General features: G+C 36.4%; 1 long non-coding RNA gene across 4 annotated transcripts in view; it reads right to left on the reverse strand.

The window, feature by feature from the left end:
* Window positions 1–21,494, reverse strand: part of LOC140155601 (uncharacterized) — a 71,310-nt gene that overhangs the window by 44,723 nt on the left and 5,093 nt on the right. Inside the window, exon 1 of one of the 4 annotated variants that reach the window (XR_011859403.1) lies at window positions 19,009–19,433. The exons of 1 other annotated variant lie outside the window; for it this stretch is intronic. This is a non-coding gene — a long non-coding RNA (uncharacterized lncRNA). Of the gene's footprint in view, window positions 1–10,092; window positions 10,169–10,192; window positions 10,461–19,008; window positions 19,434–21,494 lie in introns of those variants that run through there. 2 more of the 4 variants (XR_011859404.1, XR_011859405.1) reach the window with 2 other exon arrangements.

The raw sequence follows: 21,494 nt of genomic DNA on the forward strand, positions 1-21,494 counted from the left end.
ATGATACGACCACAGCCAACATTTAAGACACGTTCAGTCGCAGGACTTATTTATATTCCTCCAAATGCAATCATTTCCATTAAATTTCTTGTCAATCAAGCTACTGTTCGATTGAATGCTGCCAGCACATTTTTTGGACTCATCAAAGTTTTATTGTGAAACTGGCGTGGACTGATTGTATTATACATTTTGCACCCACCTTGATAGTAGTATTCTAAATCTTAGTCATAATCCTAAATTTAATCCCAACCTTACCTTATGCATATCCTATATACTATATTTAATCCATAATTGTATTCCAAATCCCTATCCTAATTCTAGTCATACTATCGTCTTATCCTTAACATAACCTCCTTACATGGTGCGAAAGGTCAAATACACAGTTCATGTACAATGACACAATCATTTCATTTCATTGCATTTGGTCAGGGTACACAACTTTTGAAATTTGAAGTGATATGGGCCACCAGCAATTGGAAACTAAAAATCTTTTTGTGAGAGATTTGACTTGGGTCATAAGCCCCTAAAAAGGGGTCATCAAGTGAGATTTGGATTTTTGGAACAATACATTGTTTAAATACACTTTTTGGGAAAAATAAATTGAAATCTATTTGTATTAGGCCCTATAGGGTCAAACATGTAGGGCAACATGAAAACAAAAAGGGGAATTGTGTGGTCAGATATCCAGGCACATTGTCCTAAAATTGTTGGTTGTGTGCCCATTGTAGCTGGGGTCCATTTCACTAAACTTTTAACCCTACAAGTACCCTTTTATTAGACATAACTTTATGAAGGGTACTGATCGTAAATCATTTTAGTGAAATGGATTTAACATTGTGTCATAAGTTATAAGTTGAGACTTAAGTCTGATTCTTACTCCACATCGCAGCACGATGCGATGCTTTTAAAACCTCGCAGCATCGCACGATGAAATCCAAATGTACATTTTAATTTCATCGTGTGATGCTGCGATGTTTTAAAAGCATGTGGGGTCTGCATCTCCTTTTATGGTCATTCTGCCAACCTTGATTTTCCAGCAGCCAATCACAAGCGTGCACCGCTGCGATATCGCAGCGCGATGCTATAAAGTGTAACAAAATCCAACTCCATCGCAGACCAAAATTTCCACCGCGCGATGAGAATTTTTACCGCCGAGCTCGTAAAACCATGGCTCAGATTTCAGTTTTTATAGCATCGCAGCATCGCATCGCACTGCGATGTGGAGTAAGATCCAAACTTTATGAAGCTTCCTAAAGTTGAGTGAAATGGACCCCTGGTCAACAAAGGGGATCGTCACCCAGAGTCACAGACAGACTAGGGGACCCATGCAGAAGGAGGGGGGGGGTCACATATCTCCATCACCCATTTTCAGTGAGTGCTCCCCCATTACTTACACAAGCTCAGTACTCCATTCTCTCATTCCACTATGACTCATGGCAGGAAAGTCATGCTTTCACTATGAAATCATAATATTTATAAAATACATTTGGGATAAATTTGCAGAATGTTGTCAATCACCCATCATGTAATAAGATAAGTATAAAACAGATTTTGTAATCGACTGCAACTGACACCCATGTTTACAATATTTATTGTAATATATTGTGTACTAAGTTAAAAGTTGTTTTGTGTTGTTTCTATAGAGACATGTTTGTTTTATCTTTCACTTTCACTGAGGAACATGTAAATACCTACTATCTATATTTATGTAGGCCATATTTCAGTTATAGGGAAAGTTTTGACCAATCCTTGAAACCTGAAATTACTTTGTACTTTATATAAACTCATTTCCTTGTAAATGAAAAGTTCAGATGCACAATCTGATACAACCAAAAAGCTGCCGTGTGTATTTGTTGTATAACAGTGTTATTTTATTTAAAGAGATACTTAGTAATTGCTAATTAGAACTAGAAGGCAGCAATTACTGTGAGTATGGCATTGAAAGCTTGTGATCATTCAAAAGGCAAGAACACTAAAATAGCAAGTTAACACAATGGGGAGGGGGCATGCTTGATCCAAATATTTGTGCAATTGGTCTTATAGGGAGGACTTTCACCATTAGTCACTTTAGGGGTATATTTTTGTAGAAATACACACACCACAGAGGAGAAAGAAAACAGTGCATACAACAAGTCAAAGTCCCCTTGTATTGTATGATGTAAGTTCTCGCATATTCATGAGGGCCGAGCCAGCGCTGCGTGCCTAGCGTTGCGTGCTTTCGCGATTACGTGATAGACCGTGAAAATATGCAGTAATTGCATAGCAATCTCACCTGTCGCATTTCATGGAACAATCAGCCCTCATTATCGGGTGATGCTGAGACTTTGACTGGTTGTACGCGCTCTGTTTCTTTCTCCTCTGTGACACACCCCCAACGCACCCCACACACACACAGCAGCTATGGCATGTATCATGTTTTGATTCTGTACTCTTCAAATGTTATTATAACTAGTACCGCTCATGAAATTTACCCAGGGGGTGTTAGCCAGTATCTATTTTAGGAGAAGCTGACTGATTGCATGATTTCAGAGAAAATGGGTGATAAAGATGCATATTATATTTTTAAATATAGGCCTATTTAGTCAGGTCTATACTTTATTTTTTCATACTCTTACCAGTTGGCCTAATAATTCTAAAACATATATACCAGCTGGACTAAAATGGTCCCTTACAATTGGACTATTCACAATGATCCAATTGTTTCCTACCAAAAAGGTGCACGGGTACTTTTAGAAATTTTACCTGCCCAATAATGATACCAAATTTATACCATTCCCGAATTCCATCAAATTGGTATAATTATCTGTATAAATACATGTTTTTTTTTCAAACTATTTTCACCCTTTTTTTTACATCAAGGTTCTCAATTTGTAGCTTCTTAAAAGAAAGAGGGAAATTTATTTTAGTACTCCACCACACTTACCCTTGGTTAAACTGAAGATTTTACATTTGTGCTATATCAATGGGATGATTTTATTTCTGATCATATTTTGATTTTTACAACTTTTTAAAAATATAAATGTTGTTAATGATATTGCTGCATACATTTCACAGGGTATATTTACCAGTCTATATGAAAGGTTTGTCTTTGCATGGATTACTTTGTATCTGCAGTTTTATGATAAGTATAATTTGTGATTTTTCTGTAACTACTATGTATCTCTCAAAATGTCACGAATTGAGTTTGTAAATCTATTTGATTGTTTTTAATATATACCACAAAAAAGGACGAAAACACTTTTTAAACACTTCAACACATTTATTTCTATATATTACTTGTAAGTATAAATAACAAATAAAAAGATAAATTTGGATATATATTAATACAAAGTCAATAAGCACATTATAAACACTCTAACATGTTAATATCACCAATATCAACATGTAATAGAACATACATGTGTTTAATTGCATGCAATTATCAAGGGTGGGGTCAAGGGACAGCTCCCCCTGTGGGACCTCTTCTCCCCCTCTTGCCCTCATCTGTGGGATACTGGCTGCCATGATAGTTTAATTTTTTGGCCTTTTTGACACCCTATAATCAAATGATTCCCCAAAAAGTATGTCTCAGTCCTAGCTTAAAATACCTGTCAAACACCCCACCCATTGATGCTTGTATTTCATGCTCGAAAAGTCTGCCTTTTAAAAATCAGCACCCCCCTACAAAAGATACTTGCTACGGGCCTGGCCACACCCAACTCCACACCCAAGTCCTGGCTGTGCCACTGACGGTATGCAACACCTATATTTTTATATATAAAGTATAAACATATTGAAGTGCTTTTATTTAAAAATAGTGTTTATCAGTTTTGCTGTATGGACAAACTCAAAAGAAAGCATGCATATTCAATTAGGGAAGTAATTAAGTTGCGTCAAAGTTTATGCAACCTTGTTTTAAACTTTATGCAACCTTGTTTCAAAATTTATTTCCAACACAGGTTGTAATTACATGTATTGGACTTTCTCTTTCCATTTCCAATATCTTGGATTCCACATCTCTACATCTACATAAATACTCAACAAAGTTGCATGAAAGCAATATCTAGTTGAGGTGATCAAAGGCGCCAGTTGAATACAACATGGCTATACAAAACTGAAGAAAAATACATTAAATTACATATTATTAATACAACTCTTGAAGCAGTCAACTGATTTGGCAATATACACGGAAGGAGGTAGGGCGTTCCATTCTATGATTGTCCGGGGGAAGAAACTATATTTGTAGGTGTTTATGTGAGGTGTCATAACTCTAAACCTTTGGGGATGGTATTGACGAGTTTTAACTGTCTGTGCTTGAACATTTTCAGTGTCGGAGCCCCAAGACTTGATCTCGCCCTCCTCAGTACCCCCAATCTCACCCTCATTAGTACCCGAAGTCAAATTAAAAAGCCTTAGAAAATTACATTATTTGAGGCCACCATTAAATTTTGTTTCAAAAATTGCCAGATTCCTGTCTCCAAACTTCTCTGAACCACCAACCCCATGCACCAACCAGGAGCTGCACTGTTATTCAAAATGTTACTATTGCTTATTTTCTCACATCTAATAGATCAGGGCATCAGGCATGAGAATTTCCAGGTTTAAACCTGAATTCAGACTTTTTTGTTGTACAAATTTCCTTACTTTCTTTTTTCAGCCCATTTTGGTTTTTTTTAGCCCAATTTCACACACCTTTTCAGGCTTTTTTCAAATGCTCCAGGTTTTTCATGGATGATCATTCTCATGTCTGATCGATTGAAACTCTAACGTCTATGTTAGAATTTCATAGCAAATACAAACAAATAGATTTTCAGAAATTCAATTCATGATATTAAGAGAGTAATGATTGCCAGCAAAATGTTTTCAAAACACCTGTTGTTAATATTTTCTTCACTTATTTTTTTATGAAGAATTAATTTATGTATATACATGTATATATATTATGTAAAAAGCTTTGTACATTCGATGTAAATATTTTGTACTATATGAAATGGGTAAATGTTACATACATTTTGCAGAGGGGAGAGGAAGACCGGCCTGAGGTGGCTTTTGATTTTTACTCCAAAAGGAATGTGTGATTTGGATTATTTATTATGAAACAAACCTGATTTATGAAAAAGAAATCTAAAAAAAGTAAAGCAATTTAATGAATCTGATATGGTTAAAATGTTGAAGCTTGAAAATACTAAGTTGGGTATCAGTACAAGGTGACAGTTTGTTATTTGGGCTTTATATGCTTATTGTATTTGATTTCTTTGTTACAAAAATGAATTACTCAGTTGGAATAATGTTATTTTTGTTATACATTTTTAGATGTTAGACAAGGGATCATACCTGGTCAACAACCCTCCATGTGGTATGTGGGTGTAGACTTGGTCTAACTTGTTTTGTGCATACGGACCTTATAGTTTTGTTTTCTGTATACACCTTGGTCTGGGGCGGACATTTTAAAAATGAATTTAGAAGAGCAGCAACGACATCACTTGCATTACATTCCAGATGTTAAATCTACATCATATGCAAAATTTGAAGAAATTAAATGCGAGTCCGTTTTATTTTAGGGCCATTTGTCTATAACTGGTCTTTACATGTAGCTCTATGGAGAGAGTGCCGTTGAGGGCGCTTATAACCCCCATTTTAGGAACAAAATGTGATTTTAAAAAACGGACTCGTATGAATTTTCTAAAATTTTCAGAGTATGTAGTATAAACATGTAGAAATATAATCAAGTAGTTGCCTTACCTGCTCTTCTCCTTAAAAATAAAAAGTCCTATACCTCAATGATAATGAAACCTAGGTGTATAGGGTGCACACATTTCATTATAGGGAGCAATTTACTGCATTTAATTTTCTTTTTCATTTCAGAAATCCCTCCCAAATAATATGCCTTTGTTAGTATTCATATAATTTATGTACAAGCAAGATGACATCACATATCAATACACTTAATGATAATTTTCCACAAAGTTATTATTTTCACACCCAGCCTACTTTGTTACTGAGTTGTTGGATTTGAAACATATATGTTAACCATAAATCATGACACCAACAAATAAAAATTTAAATAAAATAAAATAAAAATGCACCATTTTGGAACATCTAATACCGGCATGTTTATTTTTCGCCGTAATACATTAATGCTGGGTATACATATAGCGTGTTTCGTAAATAACAATAAATATATTCGACCTGAGCTGATATCTTTTTCTTTTGTTAATGTCATAAGATCCAATGCTATGACTAATCAATGCCATAAACATTGCTGTGACCTTTAACCTTTATTCTATCAGAGAGTGTACATGTACATGTAACAACAAACATGAAAGTGATTTCATGTGAAGGCCAATACACAAGATCAAATCCTGGCTTTAGCGCACACAAACTTGCAGCATGTACAATTATTACAATTATTTTTGTACCTTATTTTGTACCTTATTTTATAGAGTGGGCAATTTAAATAAAGTACCAGTAACTTTGCTAGCCAAAATGTGTCTAAATATCAAGAAATAAAAGAAGTAATTCTGCACAATTGTTTTGGTAATCATTTTCATCCCATTGAAAATTGGTATTTTGGTAAACACACAAGTTGCAAATAAAATAAGTAATTGTGCACAATTGTTTTGGTAATCATAAAGCATTTTCATCCCATTGCAAACTGGTATTTTGTTGAGCTATTGGGCTTGTAAACACAAGTTGCAAGAAAACATATTAAAACAACTTAATTATTGCATAATGTAACAATAAGTAATGGTAACTTTTGAGATAGTTCAAATAAGAAGGATATCCTTCTAATTTGTATTGAAACTTTACTTGGGCGAGATATTTGGCAATGCAATGTTTATTGGTAAAAAGGTAAAATTTGTGACCAATTTGGCAAAAAACAGGTTTGAGCATCAAGTACTGTAAAGCTATTTAATTTCGCTAGTACTTAATTTTGCTAATTGTCAATTACATCCAGTTTTGTGGGTATTAAATTTTGTTAATCCAGCAATTCATGTTTACAGTTCAATGTAAAACTGTCAAATTCACAGGTATTTAATTTAGCGAATTAAGGCTTCTAGGGAAATTAAATACCTAGTGAAATTAAGAGGTTATATAGTACTTTGTCTAATGAATTTTCTAAAATCATGTATGGATATTGCACTTTCAAATGTCATGAAATTACTTTTTCTATCATGTAACTCACTTTTACAGAGGTTTCCAAGAGGCCTATTATGTATAAATGCTATATTTTCAAGCTGTTTTTGATGCTATTATTAGCATACTATGAAAATTCTTTCTATACGGTTGGTAAAGTTCTTGTTTGTATCTCAGATACTGTATATAATTTCTGTATATATAATTATTTGTTATGTTGTTGATTTTTGTATGTGTTGAATAAATATGATATATTTTTCTGACACAATATGTATAGATTGATCAACTTTGTCTCTTTAATTCTTGTTCTTGTGCATGTAAATTTAAAGGGGCATTTTGTGATCCATAGCCTCATCCCCCACTTTTCTCAAAAAAGTTGAGATTTGTATACCACCGGAAAGCATTGGCTATAATATTTGTCATCGTGTGCAAAACATAGCAGATTGATTCGTTTAGCAAAAATATCGTCAAATTTGTATTTGTTCTGTTAACAGAACGAAATTACAGCACATAGTAGCCTGTGGAGCAAGTAATATACATTTTCATGTATATTTTGCAAATGCTAAGAACTGAAATTTTGGGAATAAACTTTTTTTTGTTGATATATACTTAAACATAACATAAAAAGAGGATGCTAGAATCACAAAATACTCATTTAATCAGATAATGCTTGGTTGCATGATCATTTGTTTGTGTGGAATGTAAATGTGTGTGTTGTTTAATTATTCTGGATGATTTATGTGTTTTTGTTCCAATATTTTCTAATCATTTGTTTGTTTTCTGATCTTTCTAATGAAATTGCAATGACAAAAACAAAATTTAAAAAAGCCACTACATAATCTGACAGGCACATGCTATTTCATGGGACGATTCCTCCATACTTACCCTATCCTTAACAGCCTAAAACAAGTGTTAATATTTCAGCAACACTTAACACAAAGGCCTAACACCAATTCTAACACCAACACATAATTCTGTTGAAATTTCAACATTTATTAACACTAACTTAAATATAAAAATGTTACATTTTTAACACTGGTGAACGTGTTCATCTGTTATAAGTTGAACACTTCCGTTAAAGTGTTTTGAAAATTGTATGTTAAATTTTAGTGTTAAACTATTAATAAAAGAATTGAATGTTAACACTTTCATGGAATTATGTGTTAATAAATTTGTGTTATGTGTTTAAAAAGGTGTTGTTCAAATATTGTCAATATATTAACACTTGTTTGTACAGTGTGGCTACACCATTGGCATGAACCTACTACTTTGGTGGGGGTTCTTTCATTATTGTGATTGTCTATACCTGTACACAGATTTAAAATAGTGTAACTTTTGACATGATAATCAGTGAGACAAAGACACACATCACATGATTATCCAGGCCGGATTGAGATTTGTTTGTGTATAGTTCTGTAATAACGAAAGCCTTAGCTTGCAAGTTGCAAAATTTGGAAGTACAGTAACTGTATTGCGGATCCAGGATTTAACAGGGTCATGTTTAACGGGGCTAAGAGGTAGGCCTATAGTTCGTCAAAAATCATGAAAATAGAACGTACAATGCAGAAACTATTTTGTTAAAGTTAAAGTTCAGGCGAACAAAGTTATTTTTGATCTAGAAGTCCGGCTTCTGATGTGAGTCTGGGTATTTATATTATCAGTTTTTGTCAAATGTCGATGCTTCCCAGGAAAAATTGCTTCACATATGCAAATTGCAAATCGCGTGCGACAGCTATAGCCGATAATATTATACTGAATGTTGGTATGGGCCAAGGTTTACACGAGTTTGCCGCTTGGAATCTGATCAATGTTGCTTGTTTTCTTCCAAGTCGGCGGAAACGAGTGACATTTTGATTATTTTCGCTAGTTTGAAACAGCTACAAAGCACAAAGAAACCCGCGATATTATGTTCAAAACATGGGTCGGTTATGGCGTTTAAAGCATTTTTGGCACCGTATAGGGCTCCTTGCTGGTGGCTTCGTCGGCAAAACTCCAGAGAGGATCCATGCTGGAGGCTAAAGCCACTGAATGTATAACCCTTTTTAATGTTACGTTATCCCACCACTCCTGAGTTTTCTTCACACATCACAAGTCCCGGACACAAGTATGCCGTTAGTGTACGTTTTCCAGATCCAATGCGTCCGTGAAGAAAGGATCATGTATTTTTATGCCTACGAGGCTCTCTCTCTGTCTTCTATCTCTCTCCTGCGTGCCCATGTTTATTCGACACGGTAAAGAACTTGGTATATCTTTGCCGAATGACATGGCGTGACAATATTTTTATGTAAACTTTATAACTTAAAATATCAATCCTTAGACCTATGTTTTCAAGTTGGTTTTGGTGCAAAGATATTTAACTAAGGTATTCTGATGGTTGAAATATTGTATCGTAGGCCTACCTGGTAAATATCCGGTGTTTATTTTGGAAATAAGCCTATGTTACAAAGTGGTATAGAGAGCAACGCAAAAATCTTTTAAGTACAGTGTCAGTTACTATAAATTCCACTCAAGTTGCGTTGACAAGACCGATTAATTCATCGGTTTAAACTCTATCAATACGATTAATTCAGGTTTAAATAACATTATATAATTATATGATTTATTTCCCAGAATCGGTTTTCATTTATTTCATTTATATATTAAATAATTCACTATTCCCAGGGCTGGCATGCGATGGCTCCCAAGTCCGGGCCCAAATCCTATGCCCTCCTGGTTATAAGGCACATATTTTTCTGTCAACACACATGTATTACCTTTACTCTAGCAGTATAACCTTAAACCTAATCTAACCCTTACCCTTACATCTAACCCCTAAGCGTTTGCACTAAAATTGTCGAATGTTGTGTGGAAAATAAAGCTTCCCGGATACGTTACTGAACATCTAGATTCAATTATGACTTGGGCCTAAATAAAACCTCAGCATAACTCATACGCGGCTGCATTTGATACTGGAAAGACAATGTGGAATGGACTTACTTTTTTTGATAATTGATCCCCCTTTAAGACACGCAAATAGAATAAATCCAGATATTGTTAAAGTGCTCCTTAATTATATATCCTTTGATACAGAACTTACATTCATCGTTTGACGAAGAATTAGCACGGAGTGGCTCTGGCAAGATCCTGTTATACGCCGGTTTCGGGAACCTACGCGGCCGGCGTTCTACTGCCGCATGCCGTACTGTTTCTGACCGTGTAACAAAAGAGTGTATCGTAAAAAAGGTGCATTGACGTCAATACTGATATGTGCCAGTATTCGGTAATTAGATCTTTGTATGAAATAATTAAAAGATTAATAAATTGACAGACGTTAAAATTCAATTTCATTAAAGACATTGAACAAGTTTTCACGCCCAATTTTGACATCAACTTTGAAATTTCGTTTGCCAAGTAGGCTACAAGTTGGCATGAAGTTATAGATTGGTTCTATTTGGAAATGTGTTTATTTAAGCGTCGTTCGACAAGTTTGAGTAAAAGCTGACAACTAACATTATTTTTGTTAATTCGGGTATGCTGAATTGAGTGAATTCGATTTTGTCTGCAAATCTGTAGGCCTATTTTTTGAACCCCGGTACACCAAAGAAAAGGACCCAAAAATGTACATAGGATCATACAAGTTGAACATAAGCATGCCTTTGTTTTCATATGTTTTCTTTATTTTTCAATTTTCTCTTTTTTTAATGGTTGAACCTATTGCACAAAAGAAACATTGAAAAATTAAATGTTGTACACTGAAATAAAAATCAATTAACCCCAGAAGGAAATAAATCAAACATTTAGCAACAATTGTGCCTCTGTCATGCATTAAAACATACATTCATTTATTTGTAAATAAACCAAATAGCATGCACATAAGGAAAACAGCTTCCACAATACTTTGGAAATATAATTTGTATTAAACCAAGACCCAGACGAACCTACCTAAGTCATCTCCCCAGTGAGTGAAACTGCCTAAGGGAGTTTACTATAGAATGCATTAGGACCCAGATGAACCTACCTAAGTCGTCTCCCCAGTGAAACTGCCTGACGGGAGCTTACTAGATTGAATTAGGACCCAGATGAACCTCCTAAGTCATCTTCCCAGTAAACCTGCCAAAGGGAGCTTACTGGAATGAATTAGGACCCAGATGAACCTCCTAAGTCATCTTCCCAGTAAACCTGCCAAAGGGAGCTTACTAGAATGCATTAGGACCCAGATGAACCTCCTAAGTCATCTTCCCAGTAAACCTGCCAAAGGGAGCTTACTAGAATGCATTAGGACCCAGATGAACCTCCTAAGTCATCTTCCCAGTGAACCTGTCAAAGGGAGCTTACTAGAATGCATTAGGACCCAGATTAACCTACCTAAGTCATCTCCCCAGTGAAACAACCCAAGGGAGCTTACTAGAATGCATTAGGACCCAGATGAACCTCCTAAGTCATCTTCCCAGTGAACCTGTCAAAGGGAGCTTACTAGAATGCATTAGGACACAGATTAACCTACCTAAGTCATCTCCCCAGTGAAACAACCCAAGGGAGCTTACTAGAATGAATTAGGACCCAGATGAACCTACCTAAGTTATCTCCCCAGTGAAACTGCCTAAGGGAGCTTACATAGGGGACGCACCATTAGATTTCAAGGGGGCTTTAGGAAGTTGGGGTCGGGGAAAAAATTTCGCCGAAGTCTTTTTTTTCGCCGCAAGTTTTTTTTTAATATCATGCATTTATACACAGTTAGGTGGGGAAAGGTTTTTTTTTAGTGTTGGTAAGGGAAGTTTTTTTTCTTTCTTCAAAACTTCCTTACCTCCACCTTGAAGTCTAATGGTGCGTCCCTAATGATCCCAAATCAGCACCTAGATGAACCTACCTAAGTTACCTCCCCAGTGAACCTACCTATGGGAGCAAAACAAATGAATATACATGTATCAGTGGGCTGAAACCTTTACCATAACTGTGCATGGATATATACTGTTTTTCCAAGGAGTTTGCTTCTTGAAATCCTACGGGAGAAATTCCCTAAAGGTTAAATTAGATATAAAATCCGATATGAAAATATATAGAGTATACATAGTGTCCCGGCATAGTGTACATATTTTAATACATGTTAGAAAATATTGCCCAACTTGTCTGTTTTACCATTGTACGAGTAATCCTTTGTATAGCAACTCTTAAATCGCACATAAAGATACTTTCATTTAACTAGTTCAAAGAAGAGTTTTCCCCAAACTATATTTTCTAGAAGATGAAATACCTGTATAAAATTTTCTTCAATATATAGCCAAGCATAGGGTGAGTCTTTTTACTTTTATCACAACAAACTTTACTGATATCCTCGTTGTATATATAAAAAAGCCTATAAACTGATGGATATGTTCAATTTCACACCCCTAGCTATGTTGTAATTAATAACTTTGCCCTAAATACTACAAGTAATAAACTTATGCAGATATCACATATGCTAACAATTTTCACAATTTATGCCCAATCACTCTTATACATGGAAACAAAATTTTAATTAACTATAACATAGTAACTTTTAATATAAAAGCAATTTCCCACACCTTTTCCAATGGCTTCAAACAAACATTCAATAGCATTAAAATTGGGAGTGGTGGGTGGGAGAAAATATTTTCAACATGACTTGTCTGGATGAATTCTGACAGAATAATGGTGGTCCACAGACATACAAGACTGAGCCTGATCAAATCATGATCACCTATTGGCCCATCAAAAGGTGTCCTGGTAACAATCAGAACAAAGCATGCATAGCAACCAAATTGAACTGACCAACCATTATTTCCACAGGGGTCAAAATTAGTTTTTAACCGAGGGGTTCAAAACATTATTTTAGAGCTTCTTGACTCGTGGTAATAAATAAAGAAAGGTGGCCATTAGAGAAGAACACGTTTTTGGTGAAGGCGTTTCTGCCACTGTATCTGCTGTCATCAACATAGTGAAATAAATAACAATCGTTTGCATTAATGCCTTTTTGGGTTTTGTTGAGTTGAACTCGCTGCTGTGTTATATACTATAAAATATTGTACATTTCTGACTGAACTTTTGAAATAAAGCTTAACCCGTTTTCTTTCCTGTTCATCAGAATAAAATACTGGATCTGTCATGCCATGGCTGGGCCTAATCAAATGCCCCGCCAAATGCACGGTAGCTGTGACGGCGGTAATGAGCCTCGTGTTGCTCTAAGTCACATAAACAGCTTGCTCAGGAATGCATGGAATGTGCAGGCTAAGTACGCAAGTTGACCTTGACATTCACAGGGGTACAAGTAGAGGCCATCGATTATGTCATGTAAATGACATTTACATTTCTTTAAATCCCCTTGTAACCCTTTTTTGGGACACCCGGTAGTACAGAGGGTAAAAATTTAACTTGCTCCAAATTAATTTCAAAACATTATTTACTGATGGATAACAAAAATGTAACATTTGTACGCCTAGGACATGCAGTCATCAAGTTATGAAGCTCAACACCTCCAATGTCAAAGTTTGTATGTTGAATAGGGGGTCAAAATGAAAGATTTTCGTAAAAATGGAGGCAAATTGTGTACCAAGTTCAAGGGATTCGAAAAAGAAGTTTGCACCATGCATGGTGTGATGTGAAGTTCAGAAGATAAATGAAAATACACAGGCCATTGAACCCAACTGACATTTGAACTCTTTGCTCAGGGGCGAAAGAAGCGGGCGGACAGTGTGGACGAAGTCCATGGGCCCTGAGGGTTCAGGGGCCCCGAGCGAAAATGAAATAGAGAGATTTGAGCAGGCCCATAAAAAAAGGGGTCTTTCCGTGAGACTGGGAACAAGTTGTTGATACAAATTTTCAGAAAATTTGAGAAAAAAACCCCCGATGTCATTCGGTAAACTATTAGCAGGCATTTGTTCTAACTTCTAAAAACAGGGGGTGTTTTGGAGACAGCGAAACAAAAAAGGTCATTGCGTAAGAGCGAGTTAAAAATTGGTGTAAATGTGGCCGCACATCGTCAGCCATATTACGTGAGTGCCCCCCCCCCCCGGAGTAATATCTATTATAAACATCTCAAAAAAAGTAATTAACCCCCTTAAATAATGAACATTATTCAAAAACAGGTGATTGACAAATCTGTATGCGTTGGAAGCAGAATTTATTTCTGCACATTTTGACACCTCTTTTGTAGCAATTGACTAAATATTGACGTCACAGCGTACATTTAAATCAATTTAGCCCAAGATTTGAAAGTTGCAGCAAATTCTATTGATTTTGCATTCAGTGTAATGGAAGGAAATCTGTGTAATGATATCTGAGTGTTTTTGTATTGTAAAACGTTGTATGTAAGTGCAACTTTCAAATCTGGACCTCACTATATTAAATTGAACGGTGTTTTATTGTTTTCTGGGCTATCGTGTCAAATGAGGTGTCAAATGCGCAGAACTAAATTATGCGTCCAACGCATTTTACAGATTTGTAATACAATACGGTAGCTTCTTTTTGAATAATGGCCATTATTTAAGGGGGGTAGTTACTTTTTTTGAGATGATTATTTAAAGTGTTCATCACGCAATTCTTCTGATAAATGTTTTTTAACATATTGTTGATGCTTGGTTGCCAATCCTAATGGACTCACAAACTCATAAGTTATAAAAAAAAGTTCAAACGTGAAAGTTACAATTTCAAAACTTGGTGTCGGACTTTCTAGGAGTAACAACAACAAGAAAAACAGAATTTTATGTATTCGAGTTCGGTTTCTGACTTTAATTTAACGTGAAGACAAAGGAATACGTAGGCCTATTTTTTCCAAAATGCAAGCTAAGGACGTTTTCTGGAATACTTTTTGCTCATTTAAAGCATAAGGTCATCGTATAGTCCGACGTCTTTGAAAGCTTTCTCCGCGGTGCCTTTCGGTTCTCGGCCTTTATTTTCTGCTCAGTGACCATGGTGATTGCTTGGTTCATGTCTTTCTCGGGATGGCTCTGTACTTCTAGACATTTTCTGCAGCGGCAGATGCTCAGTGCGAGAATATAGCATGTGAGAAACACCGTCAAACGCCCGCAAGATATCGGATGGTTACCTTTATATTTGCGGGCGGTTTCCGTTTTCTGCAGTGTAATTTTTTTTAACCGCTGCAGAAGACGCAAATTATAATAACCACTACATCTGTCGCAACGAAAAATCGCAAGCGACTGGCGGTTTCCGCTGCGGCAAAAATTTGTCGTAGCGTTTTCCGCAGCGACACACATTTAGAAGAAGAACGAATCCACCAAGAAAGGTACGTAATCACGGGAAAATCACAGATGAGAACATAAGAGCTGCGGAGAACCAAAACCCGTCTGTTGCACCGAACCAGTGGCGTAGCTATAGCGTGCGTCATCCTGGGGGAGGGTACCATGATTGGGAGCACCGGTCCTGATTGGGGCGGGGCACAAGCGATTTTTGGCAGTTTTCTTATGGGATTTTATATAGTTTCAAATCGATGTTGGGTGGGGAGGGGGCTACGCCACTGGCACGTATGTCGCAACCGTCTGTCTTAACGCAAAAACGCACCGTGCGCAAAAACGTCGCGGATTATTAGTAGATTGCCCTTTTGTAAACTCCGAGTAGACTCCTTAAAGAGTGACAATGATCACTGTAATGTTCAGGCCTAGTGAAATTGAATAAGTAATTTTCATTCTTTCTAGGGTAAAATTCAATCCTAACAGATTGAAATAAGTGAATCTTACTCAAAAGGAGTGAGGTGAAATTTCTCTCTCTTGTATGTACTCTTTCCCAATTTCCCCTTTACAGTGATCACTGAGAGTAGTCAGGCAATCTGAATGAAATTCAAAGTTTGTATACTCTAAGATGCGCGAAGGTCGCAAGTCGTGAACCAGAAAATTGACGTTGAATTTATTAATATCAAACATGTCAAATAGGCTATTACCCAAATAACATATGTGACGTGTCATGTCAAAAGGAGACACTTTTGGGCAGGATCGTAAATGGAGAAATAGCCAAAATCTGCTGGTGGGTGATTTTTTCACAATTTGGGTTTGTTGCTAATTTGTGATGTTATTAATGTTAAAAATATTGTCTCATAGTTCCAGACCGGAATGTAACTGGCATCTTGTATTTTTTGAGACATTTTTCAAGTTAATTCCCACTCTCAACATTGTCAATAATATTTTTAAAGGCCGATATCTCAATTTCCAATTTTATAATACCATAACTTCCGAACTCAATATCTTTGCTTAGGAATGTCCAAATTCATTTGGGAAAACGGCGTTGTGGAGCAAAATATCTCTATATTTAAGATATGTAAAAACCTCAAAATTCATAACCTGCCCAAAAGTGTCTCCTTTTGACATGACACGTCACATATATAGGTCTGACCTGAACATGATCAACAACTTCACCATCGTGTGTCCATATGCGCAAAACTGAGATGAAGAATTTTTTATATAAAGAAGAAATGTGACGTTCATTCCGCATTCGAGCTAATTAGCGCCCCCGCTATTGATAAACTTCGCACTTTGTCATTGACATCGTGCCCTGCAAAAGTTGCAGAAGTGAGGGTTTGCAAATGAATTTCTGACTAATTGCAATAATCATGGTAACTAAAAGGGAATGTCGTGCATGTTTATTGATATTTACAATCGCATAAAAACACAGCATCAGTAGGCTACTGATTTCTCCAAAGCATATATGTTTATTGAGACTGGATAGTGTTATATTCGGTGGCGTACCACATGGCACTTTCATGGGGCCCAATCGCATTTTTAGGCATGATAAATGATGCAAAGTACTTTGCAACCAAATCGTGCACTTCTGACAGATTCTCGAAGTAGCTTTATTTTTTGTTTAATTTATGCATGTATACCAATTCCTGTGCAATATTATGTTAGTCTGTGTGTGGGTTAGTGTGCATAATTTTCCAGTGTTTGGAGGGTGACAGTTGTTCCATGGCTATGCTACGGTCCAGCTAATAAGGGGTGGGGTAAGTTGTAAGGTTTTGTTTGGTATGGTCTCGGCCAGTTTTTTGGGATGGGACAATGAGAGTTTGTGTGTGTGCAAAATTAACATTTTGAGTGATGGCAATATATGATATCTATGCAATAAATCCATCTTTTGATATGTGTGTAGTTTTTAAGAATTGTGTATTTTTCTCTAACTCTAAAAACAAGGATGGCTTCGCCCCTCGATCCCGAGTATAGACTTTGGTCTTCATAATTGACCTTTAACCATAACACCCAACCCTGCCTTTTGCTATCGGAAGCCAACCCTGCTTTTTGCTATCGAAACGAAAAAGGAGAGTAGATGAACAAAGAAAAGTCACTTGGCACCCCTGGGATTCGAACCTTAGACCCCGCATGCCAAGCACACGATCACGGACCGGTAGCTACACGGGTTACGCTGCCCCGGGCAGCGATTCCGTGAGCATATAACACTTAAGCTGAATTTATACTCGATCGCAGAAAAGCGATTTTCACGCATCTTCAATGTTTACTTACATTTCCAGAGCGTCAAGCCGATCAATCGATTCAAATCGCGGAGGCAAAAACGACGTCGCTTTTGCAAGTTGAAGAAATCTCAACTTCCCAGCGATATCGCTTGACACGTGAATGCGTCAACCAATCATATACAACCAACTGGATCTATTATTTTGCTAATTAATTTACCTTTCTCGATTTTTAACTTTTGGTGATAAATTAATTCAAAGCAATAATTATTGACAACAACTCATGTTTTAAAAATGTATTTTGTGGCATTTTAATGCCACAAGGTTCGTTCATACTACGCCGCAATTGCGTTGCGATGCATTGCGATGCGGTGCGATACCGCATCGCATTGTACTGAAAATACTGCATTGCGATATCGCAATAAAGTTAAATACATTTTAACTTGGAAATGCGACGAGTTGCGGCAAAAGTAATCGATATATCGGCATCGCAAAGCAACGCATCGCAAATGCGGTGGTAGTATGAACGAACCTTTGCGTCATCGCAGACCCTGGGATTCACGCATGCGCAGTATAGTTTGCTTCGTATAGTATTTTGTGGTATTTCCATAATATGGGTGTTAGCGTTTTAGCAATTTAGCCATTGGCCTGAATATATTTTATTTTTTGTCATCTACAATTGCTCATATCTTAAGTTCAAATTATTGTAAACATGGATTGATTGGAATAGATTTATTTTTCGTGTCTTTGTAAAAATATTCGATACTTTAGTTGAAATTGAGAAGAAAAAAAAAGATTTGATATTACACTATAATATCATAATCCAATATACAGTGAACCTTGCCCTATTCAAGCAAAGAATACTTTGATTCAAGTATAGCTGTAATGCATGGGAAGGTGATAATTATTATTATCGTGTGCAATGAGTTGTGACTCGGGGAAATCCCGCCATTTCCCCACAATCAGTAACAATTTTTATCTTTTATTCTTTACACAATGGATTTGTTTTGTTGGTTTGATTGTAGTATTTATATACTTGTACTTGTATTGATTGATATAATTCTGTTGTTATTTAGGAATTTTGAAAGATCTTTACGTGACTATATTTTGCGCTCTGCGTCTTTTGGGTTTGTTTACACTACTTAAGGAGAATGAACATCTGTGGGATCGAAACTTAAAATTGTCAGGCTAAAAAATCCGTATCCAAACAAATTTCTTTAAATCTTGTATTTTGGTAGTTTCGCTCCATTTAAAGAACCTTTAAAAATAATGATCAACCTTTTGAAAACGTTATTATGTTCATTGCATACAAATTCTGGGCAGAAATCGGGATGAGATGATCAAAAAGGCAAGGCCTCCAGAGAGGGAGAAACGGTCATTTCAGAAACAACTATTGACACTTAAAATCTTTTAAAAACATATCTGTCTAAATTTATAATTTGTTAATATATTCTTGAAACTTGTTAAAACTTTGGCTGAATTGTACTCACAGTCATACTGGCTATACTTTGACTCTTCATGCACTGTGTGATTGCTGACCAGTGGCACACCACGCCGTGTTCGTATCAACGCTGAAGTCCAATATAATACATCACATTACACCGCTTGTGACATCAAATATTCTGATATTCCTTAAGACAATGAATGACACGGTTCAATAAACATGATACTCCTGCAGAACTGATTCTAATCGTATAAGTGTTCAATTTAAGAGCACATTTTTATATGGTGAATGAAGGTGTGAGACTATAGAGAGACCGTGACACTGTCACGTCACCAAAAATTTTTTGCGATTCTTCATTCGACTTGGTATCACAAACCATATGCCTTTAAGTAGATAACCTTTTTATGAAAATCGACATAATTGACTTTTCTGATTATAACTCGAGAATCATACATCAGCGTTTAACAAGATCTGAGCAATTAAAGGTGACCCTGCACCCTTTAACTCTTTTCTGAGCAAAGTGCATTAAATGTTTGCTACCAATGTTTTCCTATTGTTTGATGATTGTTTAGGATATTAAAGCTGATTCTAGACCTTTTCGTTATCCATAGCCTCATCCCTCACTTTTCTCAACTAAATAAAGAATCAATGAAAGAGAGCATTAATAGTGGCCAAACGATTATGGCATTTTTTTTTGGAAACTGTGGACTCACTTGAAGTTGCAACACGTGCACCTTACATACTGGCTCCTTCATTGAATACCTCAAGATCATCGGGAGCACACTGTATCCAGTTGGTTTAAAGACGGTTAACTATTGGCTCCTTTTTTGAACACCTCAAGGTCATCCGAGGCACAATGTATCCAGTTGGTTTAAAGACGGTTAACTATTGGCTCCTTTTTTGAACACCTCAAGGTCATCCGAGGCACAATGTATCCAGTTGGTTTAAAGACGGTTAACTATTGACTCCTTCATTGAACATCTCAAGGTCATCAGAGGCACAATGTATCCAGTTGGTTTAAAGACGGTTAACTATTGACTCCTTCATTGAACATCTCAAGGTCATCAGAGGCACAATGTATCCAGTTGGTTTAAAGACGGTTAACTATTGGCTCCTTTTTTGAACACCTCAAGGTCATCCGAGGCACAATGTATCCAGTTGGTTTAAAACGGTTAACTATTGACTCCTTCATTGAACATCTCAAGGTCATCAGAGGCACAATGTATCCAGTTGGTTTAAAGACGGTTAACTATTGGCTCCTTCTTTGAACACCTCAAGATCATCCGAGGCACAATGTATCCAGTTGGTTTAAAGACGGTTAACTATTGGCTCCTTTTTTGAACACCTCAAGGTCATCCGAGGCACAATGTATCCAGTTGGTTTAAAACGGTTAACTATTGACTCCTTCATTGAACATCTCAAGGTCATCAGAGGCACAATGTATCCAGTTGGTTTAAAGACGGTTAACTATTGGCTCCTTCTTTGAACACCTCAAGATCATCCGAGGCACAATGTATCCAGTTGGTTTAAAGACGGTTAACTATTGGCTCCTTTTTGAACACCTCAAGGTCATCCGAGGCACAATGTATCCAGTTGGTTTAAAACGGTTAACTATTGACTCCTTCATTGAACATCTCAAGGTCATCAGAGGCACAATGTATCCAGTTGGTTTAAAGACGGTTAACTATTGGCTCCTTCTTTGAACACCCCAAGGTCGTCAGAGGCACAATGTATCCAGTTGGTTTAAAGACGGTTAACTATTGGCTCCTTCTTTGAACACCTCAAGGTCATCAGAGGCACAATGTATCCAGTTGGTTTAAAACGGTTAACTATTGACTCCTTCATTGAACATCTCAAGGTCATCAGAGGCACAATGTATCCAGTTGGTTTAAAAACGGTTAACTATTGGCTCCTTCTTTGAACACCCAAGGTCATCAGAGGCACAATGTATCCAGTTGGTTTAAAATAGTTAACTATTGACTCCTTCTTCATTGAACATCTCAAGGTCATCCGAGGCACATTGTATCCAGTTGGTTTAAAACATGATGCAGTCATGTCTACAGTAGAATTCACCACGACCTTTGCAGGACTTAAACTCCATTAAAAGCTATTAAACCAAGATAACACTCATTGAAAACAGCTCAACTATGTTACATCAGATCTTCTCTGGTTAAATCCACACACACATGTGTCTGTTTTGAGCAATGAGCTGGTATTATAGTTTCAGTTGGGTGAACGATTATAAAGCAAACTCAAGGTAACAATTTGTTCACGAAATGAGACAATACTGTGCATATTGTTAACCACATTCTTGAAAATGAGAAACATAATGGCTGTGGGCCGTAACACGGTTTGGAAATAATTTCTTCATATTTTTGGTGTTATCTGTCGTTTACATATCCTTCCTAAAACACCAAAGTGCGAATATTTCCAAACACCTAAATTAGCTAAAAAATTAGGACATGTTACAAAACTATATTTTCTAGAATTTTAGAAGAGTACTTTTAATATTGGCCGGTTATTTTTCACACA

Source organism: Amphiura filiformis, chromosome 6 (assembly GCF_039555335.1).
Source record: "Amphiura filiformis chromosome 6, Afil_fr2py, whole genome shotgun sequence".
In the NCBI taxonomy this organism is placed as follows: Eukaryota; Metazoa; Echinodermata; class Ophiuroidea; order Amphilepidida; family Amphiuridae; genus Amphiura; species Amphiura filiformis.